The following is a 25,721-nucleotide window of genomic DNA, read 5'->3' on the forward strand; positions in this document are numbered from 1 at the left end:
TTCACGGCTTGATAGCTCATGCCTTTTTAGTGCTGAATGTATTTCATTGTCTGGTGTACCACAGTTTATTTATTCATTCACCTACTGAAGGACAGCTTGCTTGGTTCCAAGTTTTGGCAATTATGGACAAATCTATTAACGTCCACACACAGTGTTTTTGTGGGGGCATAATTTTTCACTCCTATGGGTACACATCAAGGAGTACTACTGCTGGATCATAGGTAAGAGTACGTTTAGTTTTGTAAGAAAAAGCCAAACTGTCTTCCAAGATGGCTGTACCATTTTGCATTCCTATAAGCGATGAATGAGGGCTTCTGTTGTTCCGTATCCTTGCCAGCATTTGATGTCGTCATTATTCTGATCTTGGCCATTCTAATAGGTGTAGAGTTGTATCTCATTGTTTCAGTTTGCATTTCCCTGATGACATACGATGCAGAGCATCTTTTCATACGCTTGTTTGCCATCAGTATATCTTCTTAGGTGAGGTGTCTGTTAAGGTATTGGCTCATGATTTAATCGAGTTGTTGTTTTTCTTATTGTTGAGTTTTAAGAGTTCTTTGTATATTTTGGATAATAGTCCTGTATCAGATGTGTCTGTTGCAAATCTTTTCTCTCAATCTGTGGCTTAGCTTATAATGCTCTTGATATTTTCTTTTGCAGAGAAGAAGTTTTAAATCTTAATGTAGCCCAGTTTATAAATTATTTCCTTCATGGATTCTGCCAGTGGTGGTGTATCTAAAAAGGCATCATCATACCAGAAGCCATCTAGGTTTTCTCCTAGGAATTTCATAGCTTTGCATTTTACATTTAGGTCTGTGATCAATTTGGAATTAATTTTTGTGAAGAGTGTATGATCTGTGTCTAGATTCGTCATGTGAAAGTCCAATTGTTCCAGCACCATTTGTTAAAAAGACTGTCTGTTCTCCATTTTAGTACTTTTGCCCTTTTGCCAAAGATCAGTTAGGTATATTTATGGGGATGTATTTCTGGGCTCTATATTATGTTCCATTGTTCTGTTTGTCTATTCTTTTACCAATAGCACAATGTTTTGATTATTTCAGCTTTATAGTAAGTCTTGAAATCAGGTAGTGTCATTCCTCCAACTTTGTTTTTCTCCTTCAATGTTGTGTTGGCTCTTCTTGCTCATTTGCCTCTTCCCACAAACTTTAAAACAATTTGTTGCTATCCATAAAATAATTTGCTGGGATTTTGACTGGATGTGCCTTGAATCCATAGATCAAGTTGGGAAGAACTGACATCTTGACAATACTGAGTCTTGCTATCCAGGAACATAGAATATCTCTCCATTTATATAGTTCTTCTTTTATTTTATTCACCAGAGTTTTGTAGTTTTCCTTGGATAGATCATGTACATATTTTGTTAGGTTTATATCTAAGTATTTTATTTTTTGGTGCTAATGTAAATGATATTGTTTTTATTTCAAATCCACTTGTTCATTGCTAGTATATGGAAAATCAGTTGACTTTTGCATATTTAGCCTTTTATCCTGCACCCTTGTTATAACTGCTTATAAATCCCAGGAGTTTTTATTGTTGTTGTTGTTGATTCTTTTAGATTTTCTACACAGATGATCATGTCATCTGTGAACAAAGACAGTTTTATGTCTTCCTTCCCAATCTGTATATCTTTCATTGCCTTTTATAGCATTAGCAAGGACTTCCGGTACAATGTTTAAAGGAGTGGTGAGGGGGGAAAATCCTTACCTTGTACTTGTTCTCAGTGGGAAAGCTTTGAGTTTCTCACCATTAAATATGACATTAGCTGTAGTTTTTTTGTAAATAGTCTTTGTCAAGTTGAGAAAGCTCCTCTCTATTCCTAGTTTACTGAAAGTTTTTACCATTAATTTGTACTGGTTTTTGTCAAAAGCTTTTTCTGCATCTATTGATATGATCATGTGATTTTTTTTTTTTCTTTTTTAAAAGTTTGTTGACATGATGGATTACCTTAGTTGATTAACCAACCTTGCATACCTGGATCAAATTCTACCTAGTCATGGGATTCTCCTTTGTTTTCTAGTAAGACATTTTATAGTTTTACATTTTACATTTATTATATGATCCATTTTGAGTTAATAAAGTATGAGGGGTGGGTTAAATTTTATGTGCTTTTCAGCTAATGGATGTCTATTGTTTTCTATCAAATTCACTTTATTAGGATTATAAGGTTAATTGAATTATTTAAAAATATGAGAAAGAGGAAGTTAAATTTAAAAAATAACCCTTAATCCCACCACCCCAAAATTGTCACTGTTAAACATTTTGGTGTGTTGCTTTCCACACTTTATTCTTTCTGCACTCAGTTTACAATAAATTGGGGAAGATATGAAACCATTCACAAATGTATTTTTGTATTGCTATTTTACTGATATAATTTATGTACCATAAAATTCACCCTTTTAACATGAACAATTTAGTGGTTTTAAGTATATTCACCAGGCTGTGCAACCGTCACCACTACATAATTGCAGAATATATTCATCATCCTGAAAATAATTGCTCATATCCATTAGCATTCACTCTTCATTTCTCCCTCCTCCTAGCCCCTGAAGACTAATCAACTTAATTATCTCAATGGATTTGCCTATCCTGGAAATTTTATATAAATGGAGTGATACAATATGTGGCCTTTATGTCAGCCTTCTTCCACTTAGTGTAATGTTTTCAAAATTCAACCATGACATAGCATGAATTAGTACATCATTTCTTTTTATGTATGAGTAATATTCCATTGTATGAATATGCCAAATTTTGTTTATACATTCTTTAGTTGATTGATACTTTGAGTAGTTTCTACTTTTGGCTATCATGAATAATCCTGCTATGAACGTTTGTGTACAAAATTTTGTGTGGACATATTATTCAATTCTCTTTGTTTTATACCCAGGAGGGGAATTCCTGGGTCATATGGTAACTCTAACTATTTTAGGAACTGCCAAGCTGTTTTCAAAATAGCTTTACCATTTAAATTCACACAGCAACGTTTGAGGTTTCCAAATTCTCCACATGTTAACCAACACTTGCTATTTCCCATTTTTAAAAATTATAGTCATCCTAGTGGATATGGAATAGTATCATCTTGTGGTTTGCATTTATCTAAATGACTAATCATGTTGAGCATCATTTCATGTGCTTATTGACCATTTATACAATATATCTTCTCTAGGGAAATGTCTATTCAAGTTCTTTGCCCATTTAAAAATCGTGTTGCCTGTTTATTGTAGAACTGTTAAGACTTCTTTATATATTCTGGAACTATATCCTTATCCAGTATATTATGAGCAAATATTTTCTTCCACTCTGTGATTTGGATTTTCACTTCTTTGATAGTGTTCTTAATACGTAAAATTTTTAGTTTTGATACAGTCCAAATTATCTCTCTTTTCTTTGGTTGATTATGCTGTAGGTGTCATATTAATAAATCGTCACCTAAAGCAGGGTGATAAAGATTTGCACCTATGTTTTCTTCTAAGAATATTATAACTTTAGCTCTAACATTTAGGTTATTGATTCATTTTGAGTTACATTTTGGATATGGTATGAGAGAGGCATCCAGTTCAGTCTTTTGCACATGCATATCCAGTTGTCCTAGCACCATTTGTCAAAAACTATTCTTTGCTTTATTGAATTGTCTGGGCAACCTTGTCAAAAACCATGTGACTATGGATGTATGATTTACTTATGAGTGCTCAATTCTACTCCATTGATCTATATGTCTATCTTTATGGTAGTAGCATGCTGTCTTGATTATTGCACTTTTGTAGTATGTCTTGACATCAAGAAGAGTGACTTCTCTAACTTTCTTTTTTGTAGATGGGTTTCGTTTTTCTGAGTCTTGCATCACCAATGAATTTTAGGATCAACTTGCCAGTTTCTTTTTTTTAACCTTTTATTTTTTTGTTGAAGTATAGTTGATGTACAATATTATATAAGTTACAGGTGTACAATATAGTGATTAACACTTTTTCAAGGTTATAATCCATTTATAGTTATTATAAAATATTAGCTATATTCCCCATGTTGTACAATATATCCTTGTAGCTTATTTTATACATAATAGTTTGTACCTCTTAAAAAAAGGAGTTGGAATTTTGATATAATTGTGTTGAATCTGTAGATTAATTTGGGGAATATTGGTATCATACCAATATTAAGTCTTCTAATCTTGGAACTTGGGATGTCTATTTATTTGTATTTTTTAAAATCAGCTTTATGAGGTAAATTGACATATAAAATTGTAAGATACTTAGAGTGTACACTGTGGTGATTGGATATACATGATGAGAAGATTCTTCCCATCTAGATAATTAACACATACATCAGCTTTCTCTTTTTTTTTGGTGAAAAAATTTAAGTTCTATTCTCTTAGCAAATTTCAATGATATGGTACAGTGTCATCAACTGTAGTCACCATGTTTTGCATTAGATCTTCAGATCTTATTCATATTATAGCTGAAAGTTTGTACCCTTTATGCAGCCTCCCTGCCAACCACTTTTCTACTCTCTGTTTCTATGATTTTTGACTATCTTTTTAGATTCCACATATGATACCATGAGGTTTTTGTCTTTTTCTGTAGGGCTTATTTCACTTAGCATAATGCCCTCAAGGTCCATCAGTGTTGTTGCAAATTGTACTATTTCCTCCTTTCTCAGGGCTGAATAGTATTCCATTATATATATATATATATATATATATGTATATATATATATATGTATGTGTATATATATATATCACATTTTCATTATGTGTTCATCCATTGATGGACAAAGTTGTTTGCATATCTTGGCTATTGTGAATAATACAGTGAACATGGGTGTTGTATAAAAGGAGAAAAGGTTAGCAGTCCCCTCGACAAGGATGGAAGAGGGCTTGCACAGCAACAGGGATGCAGAGGGCAAAGCGGAGACATTCCTGGACAGAGGGTTGGTGCCGACCAGCACTCACCAGCCTGAGAGGCTTGTCTGCCTGCCCGCTGGGGCGGGTGGGGGCTGGGAGCCGAGTCTCTGGCTTCAGAAGTCAAATCCCAGGGAGAGGACTGGGGTTGGCTGCATGAACACAGCCTGAAGGGGGCTAATGCACCACAGCTAGCCAGGAGGGAGTCCAGGAAAAAGTCTGGAACTGCCAAAGAGGCAAGAGACCATTGTTACTGGGTGCGCGAGGAGAGGGGATTCAGAGTACCACCTAGATGAGTGCCAGAGACTGGTGCGAGCCGCAGCTATCAGCGTGGGTGCCAGAGACAGGCACAAAATGCTAACACTGCTGCTACAGTCACCAAGTAGCCTGTGTGTGCAAGCACAGGTCACTATCCACACCCTGCCTCCTGGGAGCCTGTGCAGCCTGCCACTGCCAGGGTCCCATGATCCATGGACAACTTCCCCTGGAGAGCACACGGTGCACCTCAGGCTGTTGCAATGTCATGCTGACCTCTGCTGCCTCAGGCTTGGCCCACATTCCATACCCCTCCCTACCCCCAGTCTGAGTGAGCCAGAGCCCCCTAATCAGCTGTTGCTTTAACCCCATCCTGTCTGAGCGAAGAACAGATGCCCTCAAGCGAGCTACATGCAGAGGCAGGGCCAAATCCAAAGCTGAACCCCAGGAGCTGTGCAAACAAAGAGAAAGGGAAATTTCTCCCAGCAGCCTTAGGATCATCAGATTAAATCTCCACAATCAACTAGACGTACCCTATATCAGTGGAATACCTGAATAGACATTGAATCATCCCAAAATTGAGGCAGTGGACATTGGGAGCAACTGTAGACTTGGGGTTTGCTTTCTGCATCTAATTTGTTGCTGGTTTTATGTTTATCTTAGTTTAGTATTTAGAGTTTATTATCATTGGTAGATTTGTTTATTGATTTGGTGGCTCTCTTCCTTTTTTTTTAATATATAGATAGATATATTTGTTTTTTTCCTTTTTGTGAGTGTGTATGTGTATGCTTCTTTGTGTGATTTTGTCTGTATAGGTTTGCTTTTACCATTTGTCCTATGGTTCTGTTTGTCCATGGTTTTTTACTTTTGTTTTGTTTTGTTTTGGATAGTTTTTAGCACTTGTTATCATTGGTGGATTTGTTTTTTGCTTTGGTTGCTTTCTTTCTTTTCTTTTTATTACTTTTAAATTATTTTATTTTATTTTATTTTATTTTGCAGTACGCGGGCCTCTCACTGTTGTGGCCTCTCCCATTGCGGAGCACAGGCTCCGGACATGCATGCTCAGTGGCCATGGCTCACGGCTCACAGGCCCAGCTGCTTCGTGGCATGTGGGATCTTCCCGGACCGGGGCATGAACCCGCGTCCCCTGCATCGGCAGGCGGACTCTCAACCACTGCACCACCAGGGAAACCCTAAATTTTTTATTTTTAATAATTTTATTTTAATAACTTTATTTTATTTTATTTTTTTCTTTCTTTCTTTTTATCTACCTTTGCTTCTGAGCCGTGTGGCTCACAAGGTCTTCGTGCTCTGGCCAGCGTCAGGCCAGAGCCTCTGGGGTGGGAGAGCTGAGTTCAGAACATTGGTCCACCGGAGACCTCCTGGTTCTATGTAATATCAAACAGCGAAAGCTCTCCCAGTGATCTCCATCTCAGAGTAAAACCCAGCTCCACCCAATGACCATCAAGCTACAGTGCTAGACACCCTATACCAAACAACTAACAAGACAGGAACACAACCTCACCCATTAGCAGAGAGGCTGCCTAAAATCATAATGAGGTCACAGACACCCCAAAACACACCACCGGACGTGGTCCTGCCCACCAGAAAGACAAGATTCAGCCTCATCCACCAGAACACAGGCACCAGTCCCCTCCACCAGGAAGACTACACAACCCACTGAACCAACCTTACCCACTGGGGGCAGACACCAAAACAGTGGGAACTATGAACCTACAGCCTGTGAAAAGGAGACCCCAAACACAGTAATTAAGCAAAATGAGAAGACAGAGAAGCACACAGCAGATGAAGGAGCAAGGTAAAAACCCACCAGACCAAATAAATGAAGAGGAAATAGGCAGTCTACCGGAAAAAGAATTCAGAGAAATGATAGTAAACATGATGCAAAATCTTGGAAATAGAATGGAGAAAATACAAGAAACATTTAACAAGGACCTAAAAGAACTAAAGAGCAAACAAACAATCATGAACAACACAATAAATGAAATTAAAAGTTCTCTAGAAGGAATCAATAGGAGAATAACTAAGGCAGAGGAACAGATAAGTGACCTGGAAGATAAAAGAGTGGAAATAACTACTGCAGAGCAGAAAAAAGAATGAAATGATTTGAGGACAGTCTCAGAGACCTCTGGGACAACATTAAATGCACCAACATTTGAATTATAGGGGTCCCAGAAGAAGACAAAAAGAAAGGGACTGCAAAAATATTTGAAGAGATTATAGTTGAAAACTTCCCTAATATGGGAAAGGAAATACTCAATCAAGTCCAGGAAGTGCAGAGAGTCCCATACAGGATAAATCCAAGGAGAAACACGCCAGGACACATATTAATCAAACTATCAAAAATTAAATACAAAGAAAAAATATTAAAAGCAACAAGGAAAAACCAACAAATAACATACAAGAGAATCCCCATAAGGTTAACAGCTGATCTTTCAGTAGAAACTCTGCAAGCCAAAAGGGAGTGGCACAATATATTTAAAGTGATGAAAGGTGAAAATCTACAACCAAGACTAGTCTACCCAGCAAGGATCTCATTCAGATTAGATGAAGAAATTAAAACCTTTAGAGACAAGCAAAAGCTGAGAGAGTTCAGCACCACCAAACCAGCTTTACAACAAATGCTAAAGGAACTTCTCTAGACAAGAAACACAAGAGAAGGAAAAGACCTACAATAGCAAACCCAAAACAATTAAGAAATGGTAATAGGAACATACATATCAAAAATTGCCTTAAATGTAAATGGATTAAATGCTCCAACCAAAAGACATAGACTGGCTGAATGCATACAGAAACAAGACCCGTATATATGCTGTCTACAAGAGACCCACTTCAGACCTAGGGACACATACGATGGAAAATTGAGGGGATGGCAAAAGAGATTCCATGCAAATGGAAATCAAAAAAAGCTGGAGTAGCAATTCTCATATTAGACAAAACAGACTTTAAAATTGCCCTTTCATTTTCTTGGTGGTTTTCTTTACCGTGCAGAAGGTTGTTAATTTGATATAGTCCTACTTGTTTACTTTTTCTTTTGTTGCCTTTGTTTTTGGTGTCGAATCCAATAAATCATTATGAAGACCACTGTCACAGAGCTTACCGCCTATGTTTCTTTTAGGAGTTTTATGGTTTCAGGTCTTACATTCAAGTGTTTAATCCATTTAGAGTTGATTTTGGAATATTGTGTAAAATAGGTGTGTAAGTCTCCTTTATTTCAACAGTATTTTGAAATTTTCAGTGTTCAAGTAATTTCTTCTCGAAAATTTGTTCGTAAGTATTTTCTATGGTGTTGCAAAGGGAATTGTTTTAGTAATTTCATTTTCAGATTTTTCATTGCTAGCATATAAAACACAACTTTTATATATTGTTCTTGTATCCTGCAACCTTGCTAAACTCATTTACTAATCCTATCAGTTTTTCAGTTGGTTTGTAAGAATATTCTTTATATATTAATTTTTATAGATTGAATCAGCTTTATATTCCTGTGACTAACCCATGTGGTCATTGTGTATATAATTTTTTATATGCTGCTGAAATTAGCTTGCTATTATTTTGTTGGAGATTTTTGTATCTGTATTGGTAAGGGATACTGATCTGTAATTTTGTCTTACTGTGATGTCATTCCATGCTTTTGGTATCAGGGTGATACTGACCTTAGAGAATCAGTTGGGAAGTATTTCCTCTTTTTTTTGGAGGAATATATATAAAGTGATGGTATTAATTCTTCTTTAAACATTTGGTAGAATTCATTAGTGAGGCTGTATGGTCCTGGGCCCATATTTGTTGTAACTTAAAAAAAAATTGATATTCAATCTCTCTTTCTGTTCTGTATCTATTCATATTTTCTACTTTTTCTTGAGTCGGTTTTGGTTGTTTGTGTTTTTCTAGTAATTTGTCCACTTTCATCTATATGATCTATTTTTTTGTAAGCAGCTTATCCCCTTGTAATCCTTTTTATGTAGGTTGGTAGCAGTGTTCCCTTTTTAATTCCTTATTTTAGTAATTTTAGTCTTCTCTCTTTTTGTAATTGGTTAGTCTAGCTAAAGATTTATCAGTGTTTTTGATATTTTCCATGAATGAATTTTTGTTTTCATTGATTTTCTCTCGTTTTTCTATACTCTATTTCTGCATGTCTTACATTTAGCTTGCTTTTGTTTTTTTTTTTTTGTGTGTGTGGTACGTGGGCCTCTCACTGTTGTGGCCTCTCCCATTGTGGAGCACAGGCTCTGGATGCACAGGCTCAGCGGCCATGGCTCACGGGCCCAGCCGCTCCACAGCATGTGGGATCTTCCCAGACCGGGGCGCGAACCTGCGTCCCCTGCGTCGGCAGGTGGACTCTCAACCACTGCGCCACCAGGGAAGCCCTGTTTTTCTAATTTCTTATGACAGAAAATTAGGTTGAGATCTTTCTTTTTTAAACTGTAGTAAATGCCTTTACCACTATAAATGGTATAAATTTAAATGGTATAAATTGTATAAATTTACTCCCTCAAAGCACTTCTTTTTCTGTATCCCCTAAATTTTGATATGGTTTTGTTTTCCTTCATCTCAAAGCATTTACTCATTGGTTATTGAAGAGTGTGTTGTTTTATTTCTAACATATTTGTGAGCTTTCCAAACTTCTTTGTTATTGATATCTAATTTCTTTATATCATGGTTGTAGAAAGATATCTTGTATGATTTCAATCCTTTTGAATTTATTGAGACTTATTTTGGGGGCTAGTATATGGCCTATAATGGAGAATGTTGCATGTGCACTTGAGAAGAATATGTATTTCTGCTGTTGTTGGGCAGAGGGCTCTAAAGATGCCTGTTCGATTTAGTTCAGTAGTCCCCAAACTTTTTGGCACCAGGGACCAGTTTTGTGGAAGACAATTTTTCCACAGACCAGCTGAGGGGGGATGATTTGGGGATGATTCAAGGGCATTATACTTATTGTGCACTTTATTTCCATTGTTATTACACTGTAATATATAATGAAATAATTATACAACTCACCATAATGCAGAATCAGTGGGAGCCCTTGTTTTCCTGCAACTAGATGGTCCTATCTGGGGGTGATGGGACACAGTGACACCCAAAGTGTGTTGCTTATGTCCAGTCTACTCCATAAGATGCAGCTTGTCACTTGGCACTCACTGATAAAGTTTTGATATGAGCTTGCAAACAATTGATTTACTATGGTCTCTGTGAAGAGACCATACATTAGTTCTATGCTAATAATAATCTGTATTTGCAGCCGCTCCCCAGCCTAGCATCACCACCTCAGCTCCATCTCAGATCATCAGGCATTAGATTCTCATAAGCAGCATGCAACCTAGATCCCTTGCATGTGCCTTTCATAGTAGGGTTTGTGCTCCTATGAGAATCTAAGGCCACCGCTGATCTTACAGGAGGTGGAGCTTAGGTGGTAATGAGAATGATGGGGAGCAGCTGTAAATACAGATGAAGCTTCACTTGCTCACCCGTTGCTCACCTTCTAATGTGTGGCCTGGTTCCGGTACTGGTCTGTGGCCCCGGGGTTGGGGATTCCTGGTTTAGTTGGTTTATAATGTTGTTCAAGTTGTCTATTTCTTTGCTGATCTTCTGTCTAGTTTGATGCATTATTGAAAGTTGAGTACTGAAGTCTCCAACTATTATTTTTGAACTGTTACACCCTTTAATTCTGTCAGTTTTTTCTTCTTGTATTTTGTGGCTCTGTTCAGCATGTATATGTTAATGATTGTTATGTATTCTTGAAGGATTGTCAATCTTATCATTATAAAGTGTCATTCTTTGCCTCTAGTAATAATTTTTATCTTAAAGTCTGTTTGGTCTAACATTGATATAGCCTCTTTACCTCTCTTTTGGTTTCTGTTTGCATGGTATATCTTTTTCCATCCTTTCACCTTCAGCATGTTTGTGCCTGAATATGAAGTATGTCTATTGCAGATGTCTTTTTGAATGATTCTGTTAAACCATTTTGCCAGTATCTGTCTTTTAATTGTTGTATTTAATCCATTTACATTTAATGTAATTACTGATGAGGAGATAATGAAGGACTTATTTCTTCTACTTTGCTACTTGTTTTCTATATGTCATTTTTTTGTTTCTTAATTCCTTATTATTTTCATTCAATACTTATTTGCTTTGTACCATTTTAATTTTCTTTTTGTTTCCTTTACTATACATTTTTGAGTTATTTTCTTAGTGGTTGCTGTGAGGATTACCATCAATTTCTTTCTTTTTAAAAAATTTCTTAATACATAGCAGTCTAGTTAGGATTTTTATCAGCATAATTTCAATATACAAAATTTTGCTCCTAAATTCCTGGAACCAGTAAATCTCCCAGTATTTGCTAAGAGGCTCTCTGTGTGTATTAGGGCAAACCTTTGACACTCAGCTGGGTAGCCGACAGCTCTTTCTTAACATTTACTTCCTGTGTGTACAGAACCTCAAGGTCAGCTAGAGGTGAGAACCTAGGTCCTTCTTAGACCTTCTCTGAGCATGCACACATTTCTATACATGTGTGTGTTCTTCTGGATTCCTAGGGAATATGTTGGAGTCTTTCAAAACTGTATGGACATCTCATTTCATAGTTTTTATTTTATTTATTTATTTTTTTAATTTTTTTTTGCGGTACACAGGCCTCTCACTGTTGTGGCCTCTTCCATTGTGGAGCACAGGCTCTGGATGCACAGGCTCAGTGGCCATGGCTCACGGGCCCAGCCCAGCTGCTCTGTGGCATGTGGGATCTTCCTGGACCGGGGCATGAACCCGTGTCCCCTGCATCAGCAGGTGGACTCTCAATCACTTCGCCACCAGGGAAGCCCCATAGTTTTTATTTTTAAGCTTTTGTTTAGTCTATTGCTTGACCCAGATGTTATTCACTGTCTTAGGCAGCTATGAAAGTAAAACATTTTCCTGTAATTGTTTTCCATAAATGCTCCTGAGGGAAGGGCTTTTCACATTAGGTAAGTTCCAAGTCATTCAACTTCAGACAGACTGTTAAGTGGAGTCTCCCAGGGAACTACTAGACAGATAAAATAATGTGAACATTCTTTGGGACTAAGTCTTCAAAAAAGTTGCAGTTCCATTCTCTTTCTTCTGGTGGCTACAAGGTTGCACTAATAATGTGGGCTGTTACTTATCAAAGCTACTGCAGAGCAACATATTAGGAGATGGAACTAGAGGAAGTTAAGACACTTGTTCAAGGGTCAGATATAAAACGCATTTCTTGTAAATAGCATATAGTTGGGTCTTGCTTTTCTAATACAATGCCTGCCTTTCAATTGGGTGTTCATAAGAACATTTATATTTAATGTGGTTTGGGTTAAGTCTGTCATCTTGCTGTTTGCTTTCTATATGTCCAGTCTGTTATTTTCCCCCTCTTCTCTGCATTTTTTGAATTAAATATTAGTGGTTGCTGTACAGTTTATAGTGTACATCTTTAAATAATGAAAGTCTGCCTTCAAGAATTATACAAATTGTATAGTTCAGGAAGCCTATAATAGTACACTTTCAGTACACTCCTGACATTTATGCTATTAATATATATTAACAGTGTTTTTCCTATAGGTATGTGATAAATCCCATAATACATTATTTTGTTCTGATATCAATGATCTTTAAAGATATTTACATAATAAGAATAATATTCAAATATATTTACCCATGTGGTTACCATTCTAGTGCTCTTCATTCCTTTTATACAACCATATTTCCATCTGGTATCATTTCTTTCTGCCTGAAAGACATTTCTCCATGAAGGATATTAACATTTCTTATAGTATAGGTCTGTTAGCCAAATTCTTTTGGCTTTGTATGTCTGACAGTATATCTTTTCCTCATTTTTAAAAGATACTGTGATTATTTATACATGTCTGTATATTTTAAATCTCATTCTTTGTTTTCTATTTACCTTGCTTTTCTTAATGTCCCTTTTCCATTACACTGACATTTTAAATTATTTTTTAATTCACATTTCTCATTTATAATTTGGAATTTATACACTAGATTTGTCTTAGTGCTTGCCATTTACATTCAAGATCATGCATAATTATTAAATTCTACATCTTGACCTTCCTGCTAGTCATTTTACTCTTACCATATTTTCATGGATTACAATTGTTTTGTTTAGTCTTTTGAACTCCAGAATGTAGATAATATTATTGTTCTTTTATATAATTATTTCTTCTAAATATATATTATATATAACATATAAAGATTATTTATCTTTATTTCATAAATCCAGTTGTTTTTAGGCTTATATCCAAATTCACTAGTTTCTTTCCATATTTCTTTTTCTGGTCAGTTGGTTTTTTTCCTCTGCAGGTGTTTTTTCCCCCTAAAATTAGTGCTTTAGAAGTTCCTTTAGTTAGTCAGTGGTTGGTTATTTCTTAATTTTCTAGCTGAAAATATTTTTATTTAGACCTATTAACTCTTAAACTCTTTTTAAAAAGGTTATTTTATTTTCTATATTCCATTATACCGCCTGTTGAGAAATGTGCTGTCAGTTCTATTGTCCTCTCTGTAGATGATCTGTCTCTTTTTCTTGAAGGTCTTCACATTTTTTTCTTTATCATTCTGTGGTGTTCTACAGATTCACTACAGTGTGTCTAGGAGGAGACTTCAAAATAGTTATGCTTTTTGATATATATATTTTTTAAACTTCTGAATTCATGACTTTTATCAGTGTGGAGAATTATTATCTTCTTAAACTTAAAGAGGGAAAGAAGTTATGTAAAAATGAGTAGGAAGATTTAGAAAATAATAAAAGAGGAAAAAAAACAAATTTAGAAAGTAGGAACTCTAAGGTTTCAATAGAAATTTAGATAACATTAAAAAGAGAATTGATGAAGCGAAATCTGGATGTGCAGATATTTCCCCAAATGCAGTCATTGTTCATTCATTCCTTTCCCTCTAATTCCTTGAACTTAGAAATCTGCTTCATTTTCCTTACTTTGCCAGAATCCAAGGTTTAGTTTCTTCTTCCCCCCACTCTCTCCAGTCCCAGAAGCTGTAGGTTCCTGGTATAGGCAATTGCTCCCAGAGAAAATTAAGCTTTAGTTTTCTGTTATAGCTTACTCCTCTGGTTTCATTTTGCCATTTTTTTTAAATTTTAATTTTTGGGTCCTTGAGGATTACCTGTACTTATGAGTGCGCTCAATAATACATTTAAGATGCTTGTGTTCTCTCTCTCTCTCCCCATCTATCTCTATATAGTACTTAAATAAGCAGTCTCAGATTTTCATTTTAGAAAGATACTGTTGGCTACTCTGAGAAGAATGAATTATAAGAATCAGAAATAAAACAAGTAGAACAAAGTAGTAAATTGAATAAGTAATCCAAGCAAGAGATACAGGCAGATATCAGCAGATTAGAGAACAGTTTAATATGGATTATGTGGGAGGTGCAAAAAGTCAAAGATGACTATTTTAAAGCTTAACAGAACTTTGTATATCAATTATTACATACCTTTTGGGGTAACAGCTTGATCATTATAAATTTATAAACTATAGTTAATATTGTTCTATTTCTTTAGTGGACATTATTGCATTGATAGATGTTTATTATTAGCTCAAGTTCAAATGCTATACCTCTGATAATGGACTTTGGGGAAATGGATATAGACAAATTTTTGTGTAATCTATTTTCTGTAAAAGACCAACATCTTTCTATTCCTCCCTGCTTACCTATGACAGAATCTGTTTATTTACTTCAAATTCAGGTGGCACACCCTGTTGAAGTGAGAATTACAAGGTGGCTATTTTTATGTTGTGTCCTTTTATTGTTTTATTAATGCCTTTCTAGCAAACATTTTATTTCCAACTTATAAACTAGTTGGTATCTACTGACCCAAATAAACTGTGATGTGATTATATTCTGACAGAGCTGTGGATAAAAACTGTCAGCTTTCCATTATATGATACTTCGGGGGTTTGACAGTCTTGTACTAAGGTTAATGGACATTTAAAATACAACAATTTCTTGTAATATAACATTGTTTAGTGAGTAAGCTGGACATATGCATACAAGTTTCTCTCCTTCTGTATTTGATTTTAAGAACCTGGGAAATGTTCCCAACTCTTACAAAGATATATTTTATAAATTTTCATTCACTTGACTTTTTTTCTAGTACAACCTAAAGATTTTAAACATTGAAAAAATACAACACTGTTAGTCACAACTAATAAATTAAAATAAACATGTGCTTTTAAAAGTGTAGACATTTATTAATAATAAATATATATTATGTTTATTATTATTAAATTACTATCTGCTTATTATAGATTTCTTGAAAAGTAAAGAAAAATGAAAGAAAAATACTACTGTTCTACTATCTAGAGACATCTGTTAACACAGATTACATCTTGAATATATGATATATGTTTCTTTAAAGTCATTTCTTAATATACTTTGCTTTTCCCAGCTTCCTCAGTTCTAGTATACACTAATATTAAATGATCAGATAATTACTCGTTTTGAAAGCTTTAGTTAGCAGCTCTGTTTCAAGTTTTATATTTTAATGCCCCAGTATATACTGTACCCTGAGGAAGTCGAACAGTACTTGAATATGCAAACATTGACACCTAACTGAAGGCATGCCAGACCTGCTGAGAGCTTCTAATACCATGTGAAATAATAGTGGTGAGAGGTGAGGCTAACCTTTCCAAATAGCAAAAGCAGCAGTCCAGAAAGCTAAAACCTTTTCTTCTCACTTCCCATTCACTTAAACTTCACATTGTAACATGGGGTGCTCTGATCATGAGCCTCCTTCTGTGGGATCCTGATAACATAAACCGAGGTATTAAACATCAGTCAGTATACATTCCATGACTTATAGGCAGATCTGTCTCCCAATTGAAACATACATTTACTTTTAATCAATGTGGGCAAAAAAAAATTTTTTTTAAGGGAACAAATCTGGCATTAAGTGCATGGATAATATCCTTAGGGAGATAGTAGAAACATTTCTACCAGTAATATTTGAAATAGTTTGGCAGTTTGGAAGGTGATTAAAGGAAGATTGTCTTTATTAATTATTAAATCATCTTTTGAATAACTGCCTTGTAAAGTTGAATATTTCAGTGCAAAGACAACAGGACATATCTGAGTTAACAATCAGGTAACACTTCAATTTGCATTTTAAAGCTTATATCTAATCTAAGAACTTTAACTCAAAGATCCTTTATGTTTTGGTAGCCAAATTTATTTAGTATTCAAATATATATATATTTATAACAAATTATGTATATATATAAAACAAATCACTTTCAGATTTCTTAAGCAAACTGTTAAACTTAATTCTATTTGATACATACTTTTCGTTTTCTTACATATTTTCTCCAGTTAAATATAATCTTTTCTGTAAGTGCTAGGTAACAAACAATTGTTTAACAACAAGCTGATTCATCAAGCATTTCCATAAATATTCTGAAAAATCAATGATACAATGTATTTTCAGCAACATAGGTATTGCTTATGATTAATTTTCAAATTTTGTGCATCTTATTAAAAAGATAATAAAAGCTTTATGAAAACTCCCGGTTATAGCAATAAAATATTAATTACTGCTCAAGAAGAGGACAGGTCTATATTGTAAACTATAGAATAATTGTCCTCAAAATTTCAACTAGAGGATGCAATGTAGTTTCTTTGGCTTTTTCTTTGTCTACATCTAGACAATAATTTCTTTCAAAATCATGGTGCTTTCTGATGCATTTGAAAGAAAAGCAACCATGTCCGGTGACTTAGCTGCCAGAAGAGACACCCTTCTCCACCTGTGCTTGTTTTGCTCCAGTAAATAAACACAACTTATTTCTTTTACGCTCTGAGCAAAATCAGTTTCTGTATGCAATACTGAATCATCCCTCAGGGGTGCCTCTCCTGGACACGATTTACCTGGCTGGGGGTGGTAGGACACTGCCTACTGGAAACCCCCCTCCCGCGTCCCTCTCCCATGGGAGGTCTAGGCAGAGCGGAGCCACTGACCTTAGGGAAGCCTGGCGTCCTGCTGCCTTCTGCAGGGCTCCGAGGGCCTCTACCCTTCGCTCCCCAAAGGCCAGGGAAGAGGAGAGAATAGGGAGAGGACTCGGTGTCCTAGTCCTTGGAGATAACTTTAAGTGGATGGGAGGGGCCGACAGAGGGTACGGCTGAGCTTGCTGGGACTGGAGGGAATCCCGCTAAGAGAGCCGATGGCCAGCAGGGACTCCTCTATTTCCCTGGGAAGGCGGCCTCCTTCCTGCTTCCATGTGGGAACGTGGCGATGGACTGGGTTGAGGCTAGCTTTTTTCTGGTCCTTGGACCTTTGGAAGGTGACATCACACCCCCAGCATGACTGCGCCTCTGTCCCCAAGGAGTGAGGAGAGAGATGCCTTTCCAGGGCCAGGAGGTTGAGCTGCTACCCTGGTGGCTGCTGAGTCGGGGCCGGGGTCTCCAGCCTGCGTCGCCTTGTCCTCTGAGTGCTGAGTGCCCTGCGTGGCCCAGCCCTGCTAGGGAAGGACTCAGATCTCCTGTGAGCCCTCACACTCTGGGCATGGGGGCGGAGAACGCAGAGGAGAAAGGGCCTTGGCCTTCCTCCCCCCAATCGTTGCCAAGGCAACCGTGCAGTTGGCGGTGGACGCTAGGGAGGCTGGAGCTCGGATCCCCTTTGCGGAGCGTGCGCGTGGTTGGAGGACTAGCCGAGAGCCAGCTCGAGGTCGCGGACAGGGGGCGGGGTTGGCGAGGCAGAGGTTTGCCGGATGGAGGGCGCCTTTCTCACCTCCACCCCTCCAGTGTTGCCATGGAGACCGTCAGGGCACCCTCACCTGTACACGCTGCTGCAGCTGCTGCTGCCTAAGTAAAAGAAACAGATACCGGAGCCCTCTTTTGCCCCAGCGGTCTCTACCAGGAACTCTAACCCAGCAGCTGCCACTGCTCGCCTCCCACAAACAGGAAACGAGGGCAGACGTCCAAAATTCGCCTCGGGTTCCTCCACCATGTCTTCCTTTATTCAGCTTTCCACCCAGAATTTTATATCTCAGTGTCTTGCACAATAGCCGGTCTGGAAGGATGAAAAAGCGGCTCCCTTGATACTTAACTGCGTCTGCCCTACACCTCTTCTTAACAGCTTATTTAGTTCCACAGAACACTGTCCTGGGCCAAATCTAATTATCAACAGAAAGGGATTTTAAATTGTTTTTATTTTTAATTACCGCAGATATGTGAAATTTCTAGTTTTCATTTATAGTATATGGATAATATAGGAATGTCTTTTTACTGAAATTAACCACTTTTGGACAAATGAGTGGAATAATTATGTGTCAGAATATCTATCATAATAGAGAGAGAATGGACTGTTCAGAAGCCCCTTCCCTGTTTTTTTCCAGTTCTTTATGCCAGTCCAGTGCTAAAATCTCTCTTTTCTGGGCTCTATTCCATCCACATTTGAGATCAATTTTTGGCTTTGCAAGGGGGGTTATTTTAGCATGTGTCTGTCTTTGAAGTGGGGGGGGTAAATTAAATTCTCTAGAATACTTATACTCTGCTCAGGTTCAAAATTTAGTGCATGGTTGCATCTCTACTGACTACCAGCATGAATGCACTTAGCAAGAAGGACTCTCCCTGATTAGAGCAAGTTGACACATCTGTGATCTTGAATTGCCAGCCATACCCTGGCAGGCTCTATGAACTGCTGTTGGTCACAACCTCTTACCTCTCAAATTTCTTTCCTGTCTAATGTGTATATCATACAGCTTTCATTCTCTGAAAGCACCCTGGTAGCTTTTGCCACTGTTAATCATGAGTTTCCTTACATAGTTCTGCAGTTTTGAATAGAGCAGCCTTTTCAATTGACTTTAATGGTACCTCTTTAGAAAATCCCAACAATGCAGGGTAACTATTTTTTTCCTAAAGCTGATAGGCAAGGTACTTAATAATTTCATTTTGTCCCACTTCCTGTGTCCCAGGGTTTTCAAAGCCACTGAAAAAGATTTTTATAGAGTCCAAGCCCTAGCTAAAGCTATGAATTGGAAACACTTTTCTCTTTGGTGTCCAAATCTGTTTGGTTGCAACCTCTTCCAAAGGACACTAGGGTTTCCTAAACAATAAATCTGATTCCCCCCTCTCGTTTGTCATCCTACTTGACTTCTCCCAAGAATTTGACCCTCTTGATTGAACCTCTCATTTTCCTTGAAAATCTGTCCTGCCTTCTCCTGGCCCTTCTCTGACCTCTTTGAAGGCTCTTTCATAGTCTTTTCCTTTTTCAATATTACTTGTTGGTCTTCTGCTTTATCCATCCTGCATATTTTCCCAGGCCTTGCTGTTGACATCCATAGCTGCATCGGCCCTATTATTCTCGTCTTCTAAATCTGTGTTATCTTGTGCAGACTTTTCTCTGAACCCTAGAACCCTATTTCTAGCTACTTCATGGGCATTTCTACTTGTCTTCCCTATGGGCATCTCAAATTCAACCTGTCTCTCACTGAACTACGTTCCTCTCCAAAACTTGCTTTTCCAACTGTATTTTATATCTCCATGAGTGACCCTCCTATCCCCCCAGTTACCCAAGATAAGAACCATGAGAGGCATTTATTGATTCTTACATTTATCTGATCACATTTCTTATTGGTATCTAGCATGTGCCAGGCCAACACTGTCATGAAGCTTAATTCTAGTGGGAAAGACAGAGGGCTACACTTACAACTGAGTAATCAAATGACAGCTTTTGACAAAGTCTACTACATAAGTAAGTTGGGGTGCTGTATGACAAAGAATAAGGTGGGAGGAGCATGGGATGATCAAAGCAAAGTTCTGTGTGTTAAGTTGCAATGAAGGATGAGAAGAAGGTGAACATTTAAGTTGCTGGAGAAAGAACAGTCTAGGCAGAGAGCAGAGCATCACAACGATCCGAGGTGGAGAAGCGCTTCTTGTGTTCAAGGAATTGGCATAAAAGCCAATGTTCATGTTGGGAAGGGAAAAGTGGGGCACAGTGAGAGTGAAGAGGGAGGCTGGGGACAGATTTTACAGGACTTTGTGCGCCCTGCTGAGGAGTTTGGATTTCATTATGTGCAGTGGGAAGCTGCTGAATGTTTTTAAGAAGAGTGGCATGAACTGTTTTATCATTTTAAAAGATGATTCTGGCTGTGGGGTGGAGAATGAATTGGAGGAGGTGACAGTTTGGAGGTGGAGAGGAAATTAATGACTATGGAAGTGATCCAGATTAGTGACAGTGCGGGTGTGGGCATGGAAAGGGAGATAAGGGAACAAATACGAGGTATTTTCAGTGGTCTTTTTTGTCACTCAATTGGGTCTCAATCTCATTTCTGTCCTTAGAGTGTACTGTGCCATTTGGGGCTTCCCACACCTAGGTCCTGACTACTACCTCCTAAAAGAATAAGGCCTTATTCTTTGAAAACCTTAACTGTCAGTGATCGTCACATGATAGCTGACAGGGAGAATTTAGGTAGATAAGAAAGAAAGATAATAGATAGGAAAGCAGGTTCTAGAGTTAAGCTGCCTTGGCTCCTATCCAAGCGGACAAATTGCTTAACCTTTCTGTTTCATCTTTTCCAGTTATACGACAGGAATCATAGTAATAATACTTATTTACAGGACTTTAGAGGGCTTAACTAATACATATAATACACAGTACATGGTAAATGCTCAGTAAGTGTTAAATGATGATGCTGGTGCTAATGATAATGATAGATGACTTGAGATCTCACTCTGATGAGCATTTGAATGTAACCATTAGAGGGAAGTTCTACAGCCTTTACTTTTAACTTACTAGTAAGTCTAAGAATCGGAAGAGGAAGGGCATTATGGCTAAACTTTAGGGTGAAAGGAAATGGGAAATGTTTTGACAGACAGGCATCCTAGGGTTGCTGCCCCTCAAATATCTCTACTTGGAAAAATTGACCATGAGAAAAGAGTTTTCTCTTCCATTCTGATTTTTTAAGCCTGTGTTTTGCTATTTTATTTTTTCTTATTTGAGTGATCTGCAAGAAAAAGGAATATGGAATTTTAATTGTGGCGAGGATGACAGAATGTCTTTAAGTTGGGAAAAATTGGGGCTTGTTGCTACTTGGTGATCTTTTTTTTTTTTGTCTTGCTGATTCCATATTAAAGGCTCCTCAGTAATTCCACACTTTCATTTTCCTAAGTTCTCATCTGCCAGTATTGATTGCCTTGTTTTATGAAGTAATCACTGTCCTTCATGAATGACCTATGTTCCATAATTTTCCAAATCAGTTATCAAGGCTTCTCAGTATTGAATAAATAAATGGATGAATTAATCAATTATAGAGTATCATTTTCATCATTTTCCTTGTTTTTCTATTATTGTTGCCCTCTGTCTAAATTAGACCCTCATTCACTTTCTCCAGGAATATATGTGTTATCTTTTTAAAATCTCTCTGCTTGACTTTTACATATTCATGGCAGATTAATTTTCTCAAAGTATGCAGCTATTCATGTCACTCTTTCATTCAAAAAATTCAAAAGCTGTTCACTGAGATGAAAGTTACAAACTGGCAAAGGATTCATATTCAGACTATATACAGAACTATAAATTAAAAAGACAGACCACCCAATAAAAAATTGAGCAAGAGACTACGAGAGATACCTAACAAAAGTGGCTCTCCAATTGACTAATAAATGAAAGCAAGGATCTTCAGTCTCATTAGTCATGAGAGAATGAAAAAACCACAAGAAAGTCATCAGAGAAATGAAAATCATACCCACCAGAATGACTGCAATGAAAAAGAATGACATTGCCAAGTGTTGGTGAGATTGTAGCACAAGAAGCATGCTCAGATACTCTGGTGGGACAGTAAATTAATACTGATGTTTGGCATAATCTACAGAAGTTGAATACGTGAATCTCTATGGAGAAACTCTACTCCTTGGGTATATACTAAAAAGAAATGAGTGATGGGTGAACCAAAAAATAAATAAATAAAGGAAACTGTTATAGCAGTATTATTTTTAATAGCTGAAAACTGGAAACAACATAAATGTTTATCTTGAGGGAAATGGTTAAGTAAATTATGGCATATTCTATAATGGAATAAATGCTATATAGCAGTAATAGATAAAAAATACTGCTCTACACTACAACGTGTATGAATCCCACAAACATAATGGCATAACAAGATAGGCAACCTAAATCTATTTTAAGTTAATGTAGTGGTTATCTTTGGGGAGGTGAGCAAAGTTAGTGATTGGGAAGAGGCATGAGGAAGCTTGTGGTTATGCTGCTACTCTTTTTTTACGCGGGCCTCTCACTGTTGTGGCCTCTCCCGTTGTGGAGCACAGGCTCCGGACGCGCAGGCTCAGCAGCCATGGCTCACGGGCCCAGCCGCTCCGCGGCATGTGGGATCCTCCCGGACCGGGGCACGAACCCGTGCCCCCTGCATCGGCAGGCGGACTCTCAACCACTGCGCCACCAGGGAAGCCCTATGCTGCCACTCTTATATTTCTTAATCTCAGTGATCTTTATATGGGTGTGTTTAATTTGTGTAAATTCATCAGGATGTATACGTTTTGTGCATTTTTTACTCTGTGTTATATTTCAATTAAAATATTTATTTTTAAAAAAAGGCTTCTCATTAACTGTTGTATTAGGTTACTCCAGATTGGCGTTCAAGCCTCCCCTAATTGGATTGTAATTTAGTTTTCCAGGCCATCCCTCTTCTATCTTTGCACAAGTCCCATGTTTCCATCAGAATTGATTAGTAAATCAGGCAGAAGCTTCCATTTGTTCTTCATATATATCATTTTCTTCATTTTAGAAGCAGAACCCTCTGAATTTCAGTTGGACACCTGACTGCTTTTGACCAATCTACTGACTACATTTTGTAGCTTTCCTTGCCTCTAGGTGTGGCCCTGTGGTTAATTTTGGACTGGTGTTATGTAACCAGCCGTGCTGAATGCAACTTATTCACTATACTTTCTCTTTTTTACTTTTATTTCTGGGTGGGAACTAGTGATGTCTGGAGAATCCTCAGAAGTCACATGCTTCTAATGGCAAAGCTACCAGGCTGGCTTTGACCCACTAGACTTTAGATGAGAGAGGAATATGTTTCTATCTCACTTAAGCTACAACATTTTGAGGTCTGTTTATTACAAGCTAGTCTCTGCATTTAGCACACTTAGTATTTCGTAAACATTGTGATTCATTATGTGCTTCTGTCCATTAAGTGAGGCAAATCACTCTTTCCAGAGGTTTCCTAGGTTCCTACTGAAATGACCTCCAGGCTGTGCCATATTCATTGTTTGTCTCCTGCAGTGCTTTCCATTTCCTGTATATGTGACCATGAGCCTCAGCTTCCTTATCTGTAAAATGGGAATAGCATGATTATTATCAAGATTAGAAGATATAATACATGTAAATGTTAAGCACAGCCTGGGGTACATATTAAGCTGTCAACAGATATAGTCTTATTTTCACATAATAGTTTGCATTTACATTCATGACATTATAGAATTAAGCAAAGGCACAGCACGGATCAGTGTATGTTAGAGGGAGATACCCAAGTTAAGGGGATTTAAAAGACTAGCTCATCTTGTTTTATGACTCCAGGCCTTCTAGAAATTTGTGATTATTTCATAAATATTGGAAATAGTGCAATGTGTACATAAATATACTCATGACTAAGCAACTCTACCTTAGTTATATATCCAAAAGATGTAAGTGCATGAGTATTCCAAAACCATGCACAAAATATTCACAGCAGAATTCTTTTTAATAGACAAATGGAAGCGACTCAGTTGTTTCCTATCTATAGGAGCAAAACTAGCTCTTAATGTTGGCATATTTCTTTTAACTGTCCCATGGTTCTCTTTCCCCTTAAATATAGGGGATAATAACTCCTGACTGTTGACTCCTTAAGAATGTGACTTATATATTACACAGTGCTATGGGAAAAGTTGCTAAAAACATGTTACAAATAAATTATACTTCTAATCTGAGTATTTTCTAGAATCGTCTAGCAATTTTCTTGTATCTAAAGTACTTTAAATTCTCTGAATAGGGTGGTTAATGCCTTTGGTTTTTGTTTGTCTGAAAATTCTCATTCTGGAATGATCATTTACCTGACTATACAGTTCTAAATTAATATGTATTTGCACATAGAATCATGAAGCTACTATTCTACTGTCTTCTGACTTTGTGACTATTGAGAAGTTTGTAGTCAGATACAGAGTTGGTCCTTAAGAGTGATTCGTCGTATCTTTTTGGCTGTTCGTTGTTATAGTTATCTGCAATTTTACTATGACGTATTCAAGAGTGTATTTTTTAAAACAAAATTATCCTGATTGGGATTCCTTGTATTTCTTAAATCTGAGGGCTAATAGCTGTATCAATTTTCCCTCAATGTTTCCCCCAACGAAGAGACAAATGAAAGCAAAACAAGTCACCATGTCGCCTCTATTTACAAATGGGCAGATTTTTTTTCTACCCCATCCTTTCACTATATGTCTTAACCTTTTTTTCAGAGTCCTGTTTTTAGGTGGTGGTTTCTGTTTTAAGTCATTGTTCGCATGACCCTAGAAATTTGCCTTACTTGGTGGAAAATTTCTTTAAAAAAAAAAAAATAATGGAAGTGGATGTTTTAGATCCTTGGCAGATTTTTATTTTTCAATATGAATTGTTCTAAGAATATGAAGAAATATTTTTAGAAATATATATAGTTAAAAATAGGTATAATAGATTTTTGTTATATTTTAATTTTCTGTGAATTTTCAATTGATTTTTAAAAATCGACCAAGGTTACTTTACAAAAAATGTCTTGAATTGATTTTTGGTCCCCTTGAATAACTTCCTACTGTGTCACACAGTAAAACAAGGCTTTCACTCTCCAAAGGAGTCCATGGCCTTTTACATTTTTTCTTTTAAAATATATATTTTAAACTACTTATAATTTTTTCTAAATTTAAATGTTATATGTTTAATAAAATTTTAAATAATTTAAAATTATTAAAAATAATTATATTTTAAATTGTTTTAGATCAATTTTAGGTTCATGGCAATATTGAGTAAAAACTACGATTTCCCATATAACCCCTGCCCTTACACATATGCAGCCTCCCCCATTATCAACATTCCACACCAGAGTGGTGCATTTGTTATAATTGAGGAACCGACACTGCACACATTATTATCCAAAATTGACAGTTTACATTAGGATTCGCTCCTGGTATACATTCTATGGGTTTTGACAAATATATCCATTATTACAATTACTGTAAAGAATAGTTTCTCTGCCCTAAAAATTCCCTTTGCTTTGCCTATTTGTCCCTTCCTCCCTCTTAACCCCTGGTGACCACTGATCCTCTTACTGTCTCCATAGTTTTGCCTTTTCATATAGTTTGAATAGTATAGTGTGTGGCCTTATTAGATTGGCTTATTTCATGAGTAGTATGCATTTAAGATTCCTTCATGTCTTTTCACGGTTTGCTAGCTCATTCATTTTAGCACGGTATACCACAATTTATTATCCATTCACCTGCTGAAAGATATCTTGGTTGTTTCCAAGTTTTGGCAATTATGAATAAAACTGCTATAAACATC

General features: G+C 36.9%; 1 protein-coding gene and 1 pseudogene across 6 annotated transcripts in view; both read left to right on the forward strand.

The window, feature by feature from the left end:
• The window catches only part of NOL4 (nucleolar protein 4), a 394,246-nt gene that overhangs the window by 57,925 nt on the left and 310,600 nt on the right, over positions 1–25,721 (forward strand). The window lies entirely within an intron of this gene.
• On the forward strand, positions 4,833–4,890 carry LOC132504566 (U6atac minor spliceosomal RNA; annotated as a pseudogene).

The sequence above is a fragment of the Lagenorhynchus albirostris genome, chromosome 14 (assembly GCF_949774975.1).
Source record: "Lagenorhynchus albirostris chromosome 14, mLagAlb1.1, whole genome shotgun sequence".
Lineage (NCBI taxonomy): Eukaryota > Metazoa > Chordata > Mammalia > Artiodactyla > Delphinidae > Lagenorhynchus > Lagenorhynchus albirostris.